We start from the raw sequence: 16,474 nt of genomic DNA on the forward strand, positions 1-16,474 counted from the left end.
CTCCCTCCCGCCGCCCCACACACACAACCTCCAGATCCAGGTCCGCTATCTACCTTGCCACCGCCCTCTCCAGCGTCCCCTGCTCCCCGCCGCCCTACTCCTCTGACAGTCTCCGCATTACATTGGGTACCGCTCGCCGCTCGCTGGGCCCAGGGTTCGAGCACACAGTGGGCGGCGAGGGGACCCCAAGGCGCCGGATCCAGGTGCCCCGGGCCGCCGCCCCTTCTGCTCTCTGCTTCCTCTGACCCTTCTACCTCTGGCCTGTCCGGCGGCGTCGGCCTCTGCTAGCCTCAGCTATCTCTAACAACCCCCATCTCGCTCGGGTTTAAAGGGATAGCGCACCGGGTTAGACTTGCCCCACCCCGGGCATCCAGAAGAGCGGCCTGGCCGCCGCAGGGACGGGCCTGGACGGTGATGCAGCCTGGGCCGTTGTGCGCCAAGGTTGAGCCCGGTCTTCCCCACCTGGAGGTGAGTCAAGGACAGGGGTGGTCTGAAGTTTCTCAGACTAGTACACCATCCAGGGTGCATTCAGTGCTTGTTGGCGGCTAAGCCTAGGAGCAGGCTGGTGGTGTGGAAGAAGTGCAGGATGGGCGCTGGGATTGCGTGGCCAGGAGAGGAAGGATCAGGGAAACAGATGTCTGAATCTGAGACCAGGATGAAGACACCGGTCATGCTGGGAGGACAGAGCTCATAAGGTGACTTCCCACTCCTGCTGCCTGCCTCTCTCTGGGCCTCAGTTCTGGGGCCATGCCCCCCCCCCCATATGGTATTAGATCCCATAGGAGAGGGAGACCCAAGGCAGGTCTTTAGTCCCCAGAATTCTGCTTCTGAGAGCTGGGGCCACCATCACCCCACCCTCACCAGGCCTGGTCTTCCCCCTCCCTCATTCTATAACCTTCTTTCTCTATTCTCCTCTTCAATGGAGCAAAACAAAGAGATACAGGGACCTACTAGGGATAGCACACTACAGTTTGTAGAACTCTTTCACATCCTAGATCTCCCTGGACCCTCATGACACCACCTAAGAACTAAAGTATACCCCTAGACTCCCAGTCAGCCTGATCCTGCGCAGGGCTGGTGCATGAGCACTTCATCTTCTTCCTCTCACCACCCCAGACAGACCCTTGCTCCCCAACCACCACGGAGGGATACATTTTGCTCATTTGTTTACCACGCATCTATTATGTGCCCCACCCTGTGCTAGGTACTGGGGACACATTCCTACCCTCAAAAAAAATGATACAGCAGGAGGTATGATGGAACTTTTGGGAATGGAGGAGGTCCAGGAGAGTTCCTGTAGGAGGTGACATTGAAGCTAGGAATTGAAGGATGTGTAGGAGTTGACCAGCCAGAAAGGAACATAAAGGGTATCCCATGCCAAGAGAAGAGCATGTGCAAAGACCTGGAAGTGGGAAATAAGAAAGGATGGGTGCATGGGAGGGGGCGGGGGGGAGCTATAAGAGCCTTGAATTGAGGAGTTTCAACTTTGTTCTGGGGCAGCAGCAGGACTACCCTTAGCAAATCTAGGCAGAAGCCCTCCCCATCTTTCAGCCATTACAGAGGTATAGCTAAGGGCTTCCCAAATCTCGGAGCTTTTGAAAGAGGCCTCCTCTTCTCTCTTTATGCCCAGTCCCAACCTCTGCTCCCCATCTCTGCAGCCCGATGTAGTATAGCCTCCCCCTGCTGGTCAGAGTTAGAAGTGGGTGAAACCTAGGCTCCACTGTGATCAGGATACTAGTATGAGTCCAAAGTAGGCCAGACTTGGGTACCCACATATCAAGGTGCTCTGTAAAGACCCCAGACTTTGGTATCAGGCATACCCTGTGCCAGTTCTAGCTTTAGTGTCCTCCTCTGTACAGTGGAAATAAAAATACTCAGCCACCAAGGGGGTTGGCACAGGAATGACCCTGCACACAGTAGGTATTCAGAAAATGACCTTTTTCTTCCTCACATCTGAGCTTGGCTTTGTGGCCCATCAAAAAGTCCCTTATTGTGTTCCTTGCTTGCCTGGCCATTTTCCTTCTGCCTTCTTACCAGACTTCCTGGGGCCTCTAGGGACATGAGCTCATGGCTGTTGCCTACTCTGGCTCAACACACCCCCTTCGGAGTCTTCCCAGGGCTCCCATGGGCCCTAGGGAAGCCAAACAGAGACAAACAGCCTTTCCCTAGAGTCCTTGACATCCAAGCTGTTACATTCCCAGTCTACATCCCCATCCATTTCTCCCACTCTCCTGTTCTGGGAGCCGCACAGACTCTGTGTCTGTGCTTGAGAATTTATGCCCCCAGCTTTGCTCTGCAGCCACAGGAATGTAGCAAGCCCTCTCTGAATTTCAAGTTCCTCCCCAAGTATGGGAGCAAGCTTGTGTGCCACATAGGGGCAATGAACATAAGTCTAACATTTATTTCCCCTCAGTAGGCCCAGGCTTGGCCTTCTAGCCAGCAGTTCTGCACAGAGCCAGGCAGGTACAGAGGTACCGTCTGTAGCCCCTATGTCCTGCCCTGTGCTACTGGCCAGTAGCTATTGCCACCTGTGCCACCCAGTAGGCTTTACAATGAGGCAAGGCATGAATAATGAACAGGCCCACTTGGAGGAACCACTCACTGCTGTCAGAGCAGCATCAGCTGGTGGCCTGGGGCAGAAGTAAGACCAGTGTGGCAGCTCCGGGAAGGAGCCCCTTCACTGTAGCTGGGAGTTTGCTATTTCCTGCCACAAGGACTAGGTCATTGCCTCTGCAGATGCACACCCAGGGCCCTTGTGCTATTTTCAGCTATCTCCACAGGCCAATAGGGGAGATCTGGCAGTATCCCAGACCTAGTCACCAAGCCGATCCACCCCGGGATGATTGCCCACAAGGAGTCTCAGGAGACAGTGGACATGTCCTGCCTGCCTTCACAGCAAACCCCTGGCTTCCTGGGTCAGGCTGATAAGTAAATAGGGTGGCCAAGGTTCAAAGAAATTTCCCACCCAGCCAGGCTATCTGCTTGCTGTCTCTCATCCTATCTCACCACCTCCAAGTCTTTCTCTATCTCTACCACCACTTGGCTTCCACACAATCCATTCACTTCTAAAATCCTTTCATCCTTAAAAAGCCTTCCTTGACTACCCTCTGCCTTACTCCAATCTCCCTCCTTCTCTCTACTCTTAACCAACTATGTGTCAGGAATTTTCATCCATTGGATCATCCTCATACTAATCTGGTATTATCATTCCCATTTCAGAGAGGGAAAACCAAGGTTCAATGTGGAGTTCCAGGATTTGAACTAAGAGCCATTGTTCTTTATTCTTTCCACAAAAATTATTGAAGGCAATGAAACTAGACCACCAACTTATACCATACACAAAAATAAACTCAAAATGGATAAAGGACTTAAACATAAGACGGGAAAACAGAATCAGATATGTGTCATAGCAATATCTTTACCAATACAGCTCCTAGGCCGGTGATGGTGAACCTATGACACGCGTGTCAGAGGTGACACGCGAACTCATTTTTTTGGTTGATTTTTCTTTGTTAAATGGCATTTAAATATATAAAATAAATATCAAAAATATAAGTCTTTGTTTTACTATGGTTGCAAATATCAAAAAATTTCTATATGTGACATGGTACCAGAGTTAAGTTAGGGTTTTTCAAAATGCTGACATGCCGAGCTCAAAAGGTTCGCCATCACTGTCCTAGGGCATTGGAAACTAAGGAGAAAATAAACAAATGGGACTACATCAAAATAAAAAGCTTCTGCACAGCAAAAGAAACCATCAAAAAAACAACAAGAAAGCTCACTACATGGGAGAACATATTTGCCAATGTTACATCCAATAAGGGCCTAATCTCCAAAATTTATAGGGAACTCATACAACTGAACAAAAGGAAGATAAACAATCCAATTAAAAAAATGGGCAAAGAACCTAAATAGAGGTCCTTTCAAAAGAGGACATACAGAAGGCCAAGAGACATATGAAAACATGCTCAAAGTCACTAATCATTCAAGAGATGCAAATCAAAACAACAGTGAGGTACCATTTCATACCTGTCAGAATGCCTATCACCAATAAATCAACAAACAACAAGTGCTGGAGAGGATATGGAGAAAAAGGAACCCTGGTGCACTGCTGGTGGGAATGCAGACTGTTGCAGCCACTGTGGAAAATAGTATGGAGATTCCTCAAAAAATTAAAAATGGAACTCACATTCGAACCAGTAATTCCACTTCTGGGAATGTATCCCAAGAAACGAGAAACACTGATCAGAAAGGGCTGCTATGTTCATAGCAGCACAATTTACAATAGCTAAGATTTGGAAACAGCCTAAGTGCCCATCAGCAGATGAGTGGATTAAAAAACTGGTACATCTACACAATGGAATACTATGCTGCTATAAAAAAAAAGGAACTTTTACCATTTGAGACAGCATGGATGGATCTGAAGGGCATTATGCTAAGTGAAATAAGCCAGTTGGAGAAAGATAAAAATCACATGATCTCACTCATATCTATAATAATAAAAGCATAATATGCTAATTAGACTGGACGTCCTTCCAGACAACTTTCCAGACGAATCTGGAGCTGCAAGGTAAGCCCGGGTCCCGGGTGCCTGCCGGCAGCTGGAGGGAAGCCCAAGTCCCAGGTGCCAGAGGGAAGCTGGTGCCAGGAGACTGGGAAAGGAATGCCTATTCTTGCATGAATTTTATGCATCAGGCCTCTATTGTGGGATATAATGAACAACATAAACTGATGAAAAAAAATAGATCCAGAGACAGTTTCCTCAAAAAACTAAAAATGGAACTCCCATTTGACCCAATGATCCCACTTCTAGGAATATATCCCAAGAATCTAGAAACACCAATCAGAAAGGACATATGCACCCCTATGTTCATAGCAGCACAATTTACCATAGCTAAGATTTGGAAACAGCCTAAGTGCCCTTCAGCAGATGAGTGGATTAAAAACCTGTGATACAACTACACAATGGAATACTACACTGCAGTAAAAAAAAGGAATTCTTACCATTTGCAACAGCATGGATAAACCTAGAGAGCATTATGCTAAGTGAAATAAGCCAGTCAGAGAAAGGTAAATATCACATGATCTCACTCATTTATGGAATATAATGAACATAAACTGATGAAAAAAAACAGATTCAGAGACAGAGAAACATCGATCAGACCATCAAACCTTAGAGGGAAGGTAGGGGAGGGTGGGGGTAAGGAGGAGAGATCAACCAAAAGATGTGTATGCATGCATATAAGCCTAACCAATGGACACAGACAACGGGAAGTGAGGGCATGAGTAGGGAGGAATGGGGGGTGGTAATGGGGGGATAAGGACACATATGTAATACCTTAATCAATAAATAAATTTTTTAAAAAAATAGATCCAAAGACTAAGAAACACTGAACAGATAGTCCAACCTCAGAGAGAAGGCAGGGGAGGGGTGGGTGTAAGAGATCAACCAAAGGACCTGTATGCATGCATATTAGCATAACCAATGGACACAGACACTGGGGCGGTGGGGGCTTGTCCTGGGGGGAGAGAATGTTGGGGGTGGGGGTCAATCGGGGAAAAGGAGACATATGTAATACTTTAAACAAACAAAATTATTGGGGGGCTACTTCATGCCAGGCAGTGTGCCAGGTGAGGGGAATACACATCAGAGGTCTTAAAGTCTAGAGAAAGAAACAGATAGAAATCAAACCATCATGCAAAGAAATATAAAATTACAACTGTGACAAGTGCTGTGAAGAGCTGTGAGGCTGTTAGGTCAAGGTCTGGTCTGTTCTTGGGAAAGGCTTCCTACAGAATGTGACATTTGACCTAGGATCAAAAAGTTGGGTAGATATTAACTTGGAGAAGTAGGGGGCTCCAGAGAGAAGGACTAACACATGCAAAGGACTTGTGGTGAGAAGAGGGAGAGAAAGGGATTTGGAGATGCGGCTGCAGATGGCATGGGGCCAGAATAACAGGTCCTTGTGGGTACCACAAGGAGTTAGGGGTTTAGTTTGGTAACTCTGAGCTGACCCTGGAGGTTTGAAGCAGAAGACAGTGGCCCACTGTTCCTCTAACTGCTTCCCAGGCCACCATACGGCATCCTACACCCAGAGAGCATTTCTACCCCCTTCTTCTGATGCCTATGTCCTCACACAAGGTAGAGCATGCTGGAGATTCAGACTTCGCAGCTGGGCTGGCAGCACGGGGTCAGGAGACATTGGTTCAGCCTCCATGCAAACTCTTGCTGAGAGACTTTGGGCTGTGTCATCCCCCTACACCCCAGCCCCCCGTTCCCCGTAACTGTAAGCTAAGGTGGACTAATCCTCCCTGCCATCTCCTGGCTGATCCAGGACCAGAGTCTGTAACAAGGGGATGGAGAAGATTCAACAGTCAAAAAGGTGCCCTCCACCCACTCCCCAGCTGGATTCCAGGGCCTAAAGCCCTGCAGGTGGGGAGAGGGGCTGCTCGGGGCCTACTACATGCCTAGTGCCTTCCCATCCCTCCTCCACTCCTGAGTTTACTTCCCCAGACCTCCCCACCCCCACCCCAACCTAGCCTCTGCCCTCACTCACTGCTCCCCTTATCAGATGTCTGGGGATCCCTGCTGGTCTATAAGAGCTATATTGGATCCTTGGGCCTTTGGTTTCCAATCTGCAAAGAAGAATAATTATTTGCTCCTCCCATCTCCCTGGTCAGAAGAAAGGATGAAGGAAACTGGAATTCTAGGTATAACCTCAAGCTACTCTATCAGGGGCACTGCTCTCTCCCCAAATCAACATAACTGGGGAAAACAGACACACCAGCTGACCTTATAAAACATCCCCTTGAAAAATCTTAGCCAGCTTCCCCTCCCCAAGGACACAGCACACCTCCCCAATAGGACTGCATCACCTTCACAGGTGACACCAGGCAGAGACAGCCATATGGGTCCTGTTTACAGGTTGGAAACAGGCTCCAGAGAGAAGAGGCTGGATGGAGTCACAACAAGCCCCCATCTTAGTTCATCCCAGGCTGCCTGGGGGAGTCCAGGGAAGAGGAACTATGTAGGGTGTCACCTCCCCTCCACTCCAGGGCTCCCTAGTGGGTCCAATGGACAGGAGGTGGGGCTGCTACAGACCTCACTCACTCCCTGGCAGCACTGGACTCTTGTTCTTGAAGGCTTTCTTATGTTTTTATTGATGAGGGAGAGAGAGAGAGAGAGAGAGAGAGAGAGAGAGAGAGAGAGAGAGAAAGAAATATCAATCAGTTGCCTCCAGTTGAACCCACAACCTGGGTATGTGCCCTGACCGGGAATTGAACTGGCGACCTTTCAGTGCATGGGACAATGCTCAACCAACTGAGCCACACTGGCCAGGGCTTGCCTTATCTTTTTAAGGGCCTGTCCTAAGAATGCTGGATGACCCTGAAGGAGCTGTCCCCAGATTAGCTGGGAGCCTTCAGCTAATGGAGAGGGGCCAGGTCAACTTTTTGAGAGGGCCTGGGTCAGTCCACATCAGCTTTTTCTACAATAATACTTGCCTGTAACATGGGGTAGTGCTTTCCTGTCCACACACTTATCACATGTACCTTCTCAGTGAAGCCTCGCTATAGCCCAGGGAAGTAGGAACAAGGATGATCTTCATTTACAGGTAAGGAAATTGAGGCACAGGCTTATGGCCAGTATGGACATTAGGGATCTGCAGAGTCACACAACAGAAGCTCAGGAAGGGATAGTGCCAGAGCAGCAGAAGTGGTGGATGTTGGGGTCTAGGCAGAGAGGTGACCCTGCCTATTACTGAGAAGAGGGATTGGACTAGCAGTTTGGGAGGCCAGTGGGACAAGGGGAGTTTGGGGACCTGGAAGTGTACACATCTCAGGGGAAAGACCTGCCATTCAGCTCCCATTCACAGAGCGTGGGCCCTGTGCCAGGCTGCATGGGGAACTCACAGGGTGTGAGCATACAGGCACATGGTCAGATCCATAGAGAAATGCCAAGATTCCAGGTTCTAGAGTGGGTACTGTGTCAGGGTTGAGGGATGGAGGCTGGCAGGGTCACAGAACTGATTGTCAGTAGCTCAAGGAGCCTGGCCCTGGTCTCAGAGGAGAGGAGGGGGCCTACTGCAGTCACTTGGGCTGACATCAGCCAGATATGGGTCTCCCAAAAAGGTGATGGAATGGCTGCTACCCTTAAAGGATGTATAGGAATTCACTGGGCAGGTGAGTAGGGCCTAGGGAGTGGGGAGTGTACTGGTAGGGGCACAGTTGGGTCTGGGTCACCTCTGGTTCCTCAGCACCTACCAGCCCAGGCCTGGCCATGGCAGGGATTCAGGGAGTATGTGCTTATCACATGGATGATGTTTGAATGCAAGAGGGAAGGAAGAGAGGGGAAGGGAGGGAAAAGAAGAGAAGAGGAGGGGAGGGGAGGGAGGGGAGGGGAAGGGAGGGGAGGGGAGAGGAAGGAAGGAAGGAAGGAAGGAAGGAAGGAAGGAAGGAAGGAAGGAAGGAAGGAAGGAAGGAAGGAAGGAAGGAAGGAAGGAAGGAAGGAAGGAGAAGGGGAAGGGGAAGGGGGAGGGGGAGGGGAAGGGGAAGGGAAACTTTTTGTCTGAACACAGACAAAAAAAATAACAAAGCACCCACACTCTTGAGGGTGTAGCTGGATGGTAAGCAGGGTACACTGGGAACAGGTGGCAGGGCAGGGTGTCAGGGCTAAGTCAGCAAGATCCTTGAATGCCATGGAGGATGATTGGACTTTGAAGGTGTTTAAGAGGAGGTAGATGGTCAGATCCGAATTCGTGGACACTCCCTCTGACTTTTGTGAAGAGGATGGGTTGAAGGTGGTGATACTGGGGTTGGAGCCTGAAGGGAAGGCTGTTGGGGTCATCCAGGTAAGGGAATGCAGTGGGTGGAGGGGCCCAAAGTTAGATACTTAAGAATTATGAGGCAGAACTTCAGGAGTCTGGGCATGAAAGTAGGAAAGAAGCTGTCCCCAAAGCCTTCCAACAGAGTAACTGCTGTTTGCTGGGAGCTGACCTTGTTCCAAGGAACCCTTACACCAGCATCCTTCAGTTGCAGTATGTAGAGGGCACCATGGCACACTGCACAGGCCCTTTCAGGTGGGACATGCCTCCCTTTGCTGGACATGTTGAGACTGGCAGACCACGGGTGAGTACCTTCCCTTCCGAAGAGAGGTGTACCTTGCCCAAGGCCTGCCCTTCCAGCGACTTGTCAAAGCAGGGAATAGAGACCCAAACTTCTTGCCCCATCTCAGGACAACCCTGCAAAGAACACTTAAGTCCCAACCCATCGGAGTCTACCTTCTCCCTTGCCCTATGTTGCTTCTCCCTCTGTCCCTCTCCCCATGGCTATTGATCCCAGTAAACCTCTTGCATACTAATCCCCCTCCATGCACTGGTATTATCATCCCCATCTTACCCATAAGGAAATTGAGGCTCAGAGATGTTAAGTGTCTTGCCCACCCCTGTTGCACAGCTGATGAGTGGCAGGTCAGGGTCCCTGGCTGGCTGGGGGAAGGGTGGAGGGTAGAGTTTGTGGTTAGACCACAGAGAAGGCCAGTGTAGCCCATAGGCCAGTGCTAGAACCAGCAGGGACTTGTTCCATTTGCCTCTCTCTCTTCCCATTCCACAGATGGGGAAATTGAGCTCAGAATGTCATTTAATGATGGCCCCAGGTGTATTCCCTAGGGTTCTGCCTCCCAGCTCAGCACTTTGAACCAGAGTGATGTCTCTTCCTGCCTGCCCCCTTTACAGCACTGAGTCTCCAGCTCAGAGACCTGACTGGATCAACCCTTCCCAATTTCCCAAGGATGAAATGAGGCACCTGTCGCTCTCCTGGCCTGTCACAGAGACCTGTGCAGCAGGCTGAGTTGCCCAGCCCTGGCATGAATCTGATGTATTGGGCTAGGTGATGAGGCAGGCATTTGACGGGCACAGTAAAGCAAACAGACCGGAAGGAAATCTATTTGAGTGTTTGATTGATTTTATGTTTTTTAAATCCTCACCCAAGGACATGTTCATTGATTTTTAGAGAGAGGGGGAGGGAGGGAAAGAGAGAAAGAGAGAGAGAAAGAGAGAGAGAGAGAGAGAGAGAGAGAGAGAGAGAGAGAGAGAGAGAAACATTGATGTGAGAAACATCAATTGGTGGCCTCCTGTATGCGCTCCAACCAAGGATTGAACCCACAACCTAGGTATGTGCCCTGACCAGGAATAGAACCCATGACCTTTTGCTGTATGGGATGATACTCCAACCAAATGAGCCACTCTGGCCAGGACAATTAATTTTAATTAATTTTTAATTTGCATGGAGAGTAATGCACCCCATTTGACATTGCACAATCACTGCACTGCTGGCATTCGTCACTGTTGCCGCTGCTGCTGCTGCTGCTGCTGCTGCTGCTGCTGCTGCTTGGTGTGCCCAGTGGCCCCCTGCCATTCTATCAGATGAGCCAGACACTCACATAGCAGACTGGCCCTTTGCAAAACCTGGGAAAGAGTCTCCTCCAAGGGGTTTTCCCCTTCTGTCCAGGAGTAGAGCATCTGGGAATCTCAGAGAGGTCATGTTTAAGGCCAGGCCCTATGGTAGTTACAGAATTAAACCTGAAGTACCAGCCTACTTCCAACTACACCCCAGGCCCAGACGGGCTACAGGGAAGGATTGAGGGATTGGGGCTATGTTCAAGTTCCCAGGCAGGAAGAATAATCCACTGATGGGAGCTCATGAAAACCAGACATCACTTCATAACAATGCTACAGCCTGGCCCCAGGAGTCCCTCTTGGATGTGGCCATAAGAGCAAAGAGGAAGGGGCTTTAGCCATGATTAGAGCTAGTGGTCATTCTCTATGGGCCCCCTCACAGTGTTTGCTCAAATGAAAATTAATGCATTCCCAAAGATAGATAAATACCACATGATCTCACTCATTTGTGAAATATAAAGAACATTATAAACTATTGAACAAAAATAGATAGAGGCAAAGAAGCATTGAACAGGCTGTCAAACTACAGCAGGAAGGTAGGGGAGGGTTGGGGGGTGGTAAGAGATCAACAGAAGGACGTGTATGCATGCATATAAACACAACCAACAGACGCAAGACACGGGGGGGGGGGGGGGCGCGGAGCAGTGAGGGCAAGTACCAGGGGGAAGGGGAAGCCTGGGGGAGGTCAATGGGGGGGGAAAAGGGAGACATATGTACTACTATTTGTAATACCTTAAACAATAATAAATAAATAAATAAATAAATAAATAAATAATAAAAAAGAAAATTAATGCATTCCCAACCATCAGAAGAATTGGTAGGAGAGAGGCCATGAAGGGGAGTCCTTCCAGTTAGAGGTCCTAGGGAGGGAACCCAGGGTGGACAGGGCTACTACCTTTTACTGAGCACCTTTTATTGAGCACCTTTTGCATGCTGGGCACAGTGCTAAGGGTTTGACAAGCTTCTACCCTGTGGCTATAAGGCCACCTCCATATGACCCAAGCATCACCTAACCTTCCAGGCCTCAGTTTCCTCTCATGTAAAATAAAATTAGTAATAATAACTACCTCTAGAGACTGTTAGGTAATTAAATAAGAAAAGGTTGTGTAAAGTATCTCCTACAGAGAGAGAGACAAAATGGCAGCGGTATAGACGGATGTGTCCTGAGCCTTGTCCCAGAGCAGATAGGATGAGCAGCTGAAACGAGTAACATCCAGCCCAAATTGGCAAAGGAGACTCAGCTGGGAGACGGTTTACAGCCAGGAAGGGCAGAGGACCCCTGGAGAAAGGTAAAATCAAGGCTCTGGGAAGAATAATCTGCCAGACCTCTGAGCCCTGAGGATCAGAGGGAATCCACACAGCACCAGCTTGAGTCACGTCCCTTGGGACAGTCACAGTGTCTGACTGTGGAAAGAAGGTCCGCAGAACTGCTAGACTGCAGGGGACTCTAGATCTGGGTCCACAGTCAGGAAAAGCTGAAGAGTGCCAGCAAGAGAGGAGTGCTCAGAGGTGCAGCCTCTCCCCTCCTCTGTGGCCTGTGCCTTTCCTCATTGAGCCTAGTGCATAGGACCTTTCGGATACAGACACTTACCCATGGCTGGAGTGTGGGAGAAGGTGTGAACTTTTGGAATCTGGGGAGAGAGGGGGATCCAGGAGAAGTGGCAGCGAGTTTGGTGCTGAGTCATGCCTGAGCCCAGGACCTAGGCAACCATTTTGTCCTGAAGAGATAGCCCCTCCCCTCCAGTATCCAGGCAACCAATACAGCCACACCAGATTCCACCCTGAAAGGTACAAAGGATTTAAAAAAAAAATCTAAATAGTCCCTGAGAGTCCAAAGGGACTGTCCTAAAGAGAGACCTTTAGTCCAAGCAACGGGAACCTGAGAAACAATACAGTACAGAAGACTGGGATCTTAAGCCAGCCAAAGGAAGACTTAACTTTTTCATTTTTATTTTTATTTTTTTATTATTATTATTTTGTTATCTCTTTTTTTCTTCTTGTTTCTTTGTTTTCCTGTTTCTTGTTTCTTTGTTTGTTGCTTTATTTTCTATTTCTTTTAGCATTATTCTTCCATCACTCTATTTTATTTTATTTTTATTTGCTATTTTTATACGATTTTGAAATCAATTTTTTTGTAAATTTATTATTATTATTATTATTTTCTTCTCATTCTCTTTCCTCTTATCCACCCATCCCCTTTCTACTTCCTCTATACTGAACTGAGATCCTCCCCATATTCATCCAATTCTTAACTTTATTTTCTGTATATAAGCTCAGCCTCAACAGATTCTGCCCCCACCCTCTTTGCTGGGGGTTTGGTGTTTGTATTCTTTTTGTTTGTTTGTTTGTTTATCTATTGATTCTGTGGTGTTTTCCATATATCCTATCTAATAATAGACAAACATGGTAATTGACCATACCTTCGCTACACCTCCCATTGGCTAATCAGCATGATATGCAAATTAACCGCCAACAAAGATGGCGGCTAATTGGCATACTGCAGGCAGGGCGGGACAGTGCCATCCCACCTGCCCTGCCACCATCCGGGCCTGCTATCTGCGATCCTGGGCTGGGGGTGGGGGGGTCCCCGTGTGTGACCAAACCTGGGACGGCCGGGCGGGGCAGCAGCAATCCGCCGGCCCACCTGGGCATCCCGTGTGTGACCCAGGATGGGGCCCCAACCTCCGGATCATCCCTGCCCTGTGCGCAACAGGGGGCAGTGACCCAACACCCTGATCGGCCCTGCCGAGTACATGACCGGGGATGGTGCCACAACCCCCTGATCGGCCCTGCCCAGTGCGGGACCAGGGGCCGCACCCCAACCACCGGATAGGCCATGCCCTGTGCATGACCAGGGGTGGCACCCCAACCCCCTGATCGGACCTGCCCTGTGCGCGACCCGGGGAGGCAGGGCAGGCACCTAGGGATCGGACCTGCCATCTGCCACCCGGGGAGTGGGCCTAAGCCAGCATGTGGTTATCTCCCGAGGGGTCTCAGACTGTGAGAAGGCACAAGTGGGGCTAAACCCCCCGCCCCCGGCCAGTGCACAAATTTTTGTGCACCAGGCCTCTAATATATATATATATCTCCTATCTAATAATAGACAAACATGGTAATTAACCATACCTCCAACACGCTTCCCATTGGCTAATCAGGGCGATATGCAAATTAACTGCCAACCCAGATGGCGGCCAGCAGCCAGGCAGCTGAAGCAAACAGGAGGCTTGCTTGCTCCAGTGAAGGAGGAAGCCAAGGTTCCCCGCCTGCTGCTGCTGGGCTCTGAGCTTGCACTCTAAGAAACAATGTTGCATATAGAAGCTAAACAAACCCCAGAAACCTGCTTTCAGCCAGCAGGGCCTCAGCTAGCAGGACTGCAACAGTGTTTCAATTATAGAAGCCAAACAAACCCAGATACCTACTTTCAGCAGCCAAGGTCTCAGAGCTGGAGCTGAGCCTCAGAGCTAAAGCCAGCTCTCAGTTCCAGTGACAGCCATAGAAGGTAAATAAATCAAAGAATAAAAAAAAGAAAGAATAAAAGGAGAGGTTGGGAGCTTCAGTCACCCACCAGCCTGAAAACAACCCTCGGCCCCTCACCCAGACTGGCCAGGCACCCCAGCGGGGACCCCCACCCTGAAGGGGGTGTGACCAGCTGCAAACAGCCATCATCCCCTCATCCAGGCTGGCCAGGCACCCCAGTGGGAACCTCCACCCTGAGGCAACAAGATGGCAGCTAATTTGCATACTGAAGGCAGGCAGCAGCTGGAAAGGCTGTCTGCGGTTTGGGACCCGGATCTGTGACCCTGCCAGGCGGGGGGCACCACGGGAAGCTGTCCACAGTCCCGGGACCCAGATCTGTGACCCTGCCGGGCGGGGGACAGTGCTTGAGGCTATCCACGGTCCCAGGACCTGGATCTGTGCAACCTTGCCAGGCGGGGGGCAGCACTTGAGGCTGTCCGTGGTCCTGGGACCCGAATCTGTGACCCTGCCAGGCAGGGGGCAGCACTTGAGGCTGTTGGCAGTCTGGGACCCAGATCCATGTCCTGGCGGGCAGGGCGACAGTGCTTGAGGCTGTCCGCTGTCCCGGGACCCGGATCTGTGACCCTGCTGGGCAGGAGGCAGAGCTTGAGGCTGTCCGTGGTCCCAGGACCCAGATCCGTGACCCTTCCCAGTGGAGCAGCAGCTCGCACAGGGGTGGATCGGCCAGGGTTGGGCAGGGCAGGACGCCTGGCTTCCCCCCAGCCCCAGTCACTCTGGGCAGGTGAGCATAGCAGAGAGCCTCTGGACAGGGGAGGCAGCCAGCGGAGGGCAGCCTGTACTCCCCACATGGCAGTGGTGACAACTGTGAGCGCACCAAGCGGAGCCTGCAGTCTGAGCTGAAGTAGTGCCTGCAGGCTATCAGCACCCAGGAGTGGCTGTGCAAGATCTGCCTCCTGGCCCAGAAGGTGCAGGATCACAGGGACAGCCACCGTGGCGGGCCAAACTGATGTCCTCCTGGCCGCACCACGGGGGTTTGCAGATCTGCAAAGCCAGAAGCCTCCGGTGTGCACATCCTCCCTGTCATGCGAACATCCCCCAGCACACTGTCACCCTCCCGCGCCTGCAACAGTTGCAAACCAAGGCGTGCACAAGTTCCCCGCCCCCCTCCACCGCACTTCCATTAACCCAGAATGCCTAACACCCCCACAGGATATGCACACATCCCCTCTGATGCGCTCACATCTTTTGGAGAGTGTCTGGGTGTTCTGGGTGTTGAGGGTGGGCGCCTGTGAGATGACAGTGAGAGGGTGGAGTGGTGATGCCCTGTTCCCACGGAGGTGAGTGCAGCTATGAGATCACCTCTAGGGGGTTAATGCAGGTGCTGAGGCAGGAGCAGATACAGACAGACACACCTGGTGGGCATGGGCGGCCCTCACTGAGGTGCCTTCGGTCAGCGTTCAAGATCAAGAACCCAGAGGTGGAGAGGAATTCCGTCCTCTCAGTGAAACAGTGGGATAGTTGGGGTGACTGTAGAGGAGGAATGTGCACTTTGGGTGCCAGCACCCATGAGCAAAGGCTGCCCTGACTGAGCCTCGCTTGCTTGGGGCCTAGCGCACTCCTGCCAGGCAGCGGGTGACAGGACGTGCTTTTCCAAATTAATGAGAGAAAACATTGATTCTCCTGCTGCCCACAAAGGTGGAAAGTGAAGTGGGGAGACATGCGGGGAGTGAGCGAGGTTCCCTGTCTGGGGGTTCCAAATCTGCTGTTGGTTTCTTTCACCACTGACTAGAGATATACAGGGTGCCCCCCAAAATGTATACACACTTTGAAAACCTACTAATTCCAATGGTTTTAAGCATAAGAAAGAAACAACAATGGAGCTGTTATCTGTTAAAAGTGTGGGCACAAACAGGTAGTTGGACATTCCCTGAGGGATCTCAGATTGGAGAGGGTGAAGGCCAGACTGAGGGGCCCCTTTCCCCCCCTGCCCCCCAGTGCATGAATTTCGTGCACCGGGCTACTAGTATATATATATATATATATATATATATATATATATATATATATATATATATATATATATATATATATTCTCCTTTGTCTTCCTTTTTCTTTTCTCTCTTATCTTTTCCTCTCTCTTCAATATCATTTATGCTTTCTTTTCTTTCCCCTAATTCTCTTTTCTCAGGTGGTCACTTATAGTGGGGTTATTGTCATGAGTACCTTCGTGCTTTGTTCCCTTTGTGCTGTGTCTTGTCGAGGTGAATTTTATCCTGTCTGGCCAGGTGCTAGACAACGAGCCTCATAACCAGACACCTGGAGAGGAAACTACATCCACGAATGGTTCAATAACACCCCAGAGCCAACTACAGAGGCAGGAAGAAGGCAGCAGTGAGGGAGAGAGCATGAGTGAGTGAGGGAACAAAAGAGAAGTGTGTGGTCATGTGGGATGTGTGTGTGTGTGTGTATGTGAGTGAGGCACAGCTAGATCCTGCAGGACCTTCAGGGGCAGGCTAACTGGGCTCGCCTAACTAGGCAGCCTC

The 16,474-nt window shown here is 50.3% G+C and overlaps 1 protein-coding gene and 1 long non-coding RNA gene across 3 annotated transcripts in view; one reads left to right on the top strand and one right to left on the bottom strand.

Annotated features, from left to right (window-relative positions):
• LINGO1 (leucine rich repeat and Ig domain containing 1) overlaps positions 1 to 255 on the bottom strand; it is a 270,078-nt gene extending 269,823 nt beyond the window's left edge. Inside the window, exon 1 of one of the 2 annotated variants that reach the window (XM_059656191.1) lies at positions 122 to 255. The gene's annotated coding sequence lies outside the window, so the exon portion shown is untranslated. Of the gene's footprint in view, positions 1 to 53 lie in introns of both variants that reach the window. The other variant, XM_059656198.1, reaches the window with a different exon arrangement.
• A 3,143-nt stretch (positions 256 to 3,398) lies between these two features.
• LOC132211694 (uncharacterized) lies at positions 3,399 to 4,746 on the top strand. The gene is made up of 2 exons (XR_009447557.1): positions 3,399 to 4,587; positions 4,625 to 4,746. It is a non-coding gene; the product is annotated as an uncharacterized LOC132211694 (long non-coding RNA).
• Positions 4,747 to 16,474: the final 11,728 nt, after the last annotated feature.

Source organism: Myotis daubentonii, chromosome 1, assembly GCF_963259705.1.
Source record: "Myotis daubentonii chromosome 1, mMyoDau2.1, whole genome shotgun sequence".
In the NCBI taxonomy this organism is placed as follows: domain Eukaryota; kingdom Metazoa; phylum Chordata; class Mammalia; order Chiroptera; family Vespertilionidae; genus Myotis; species Myotis daubentonii.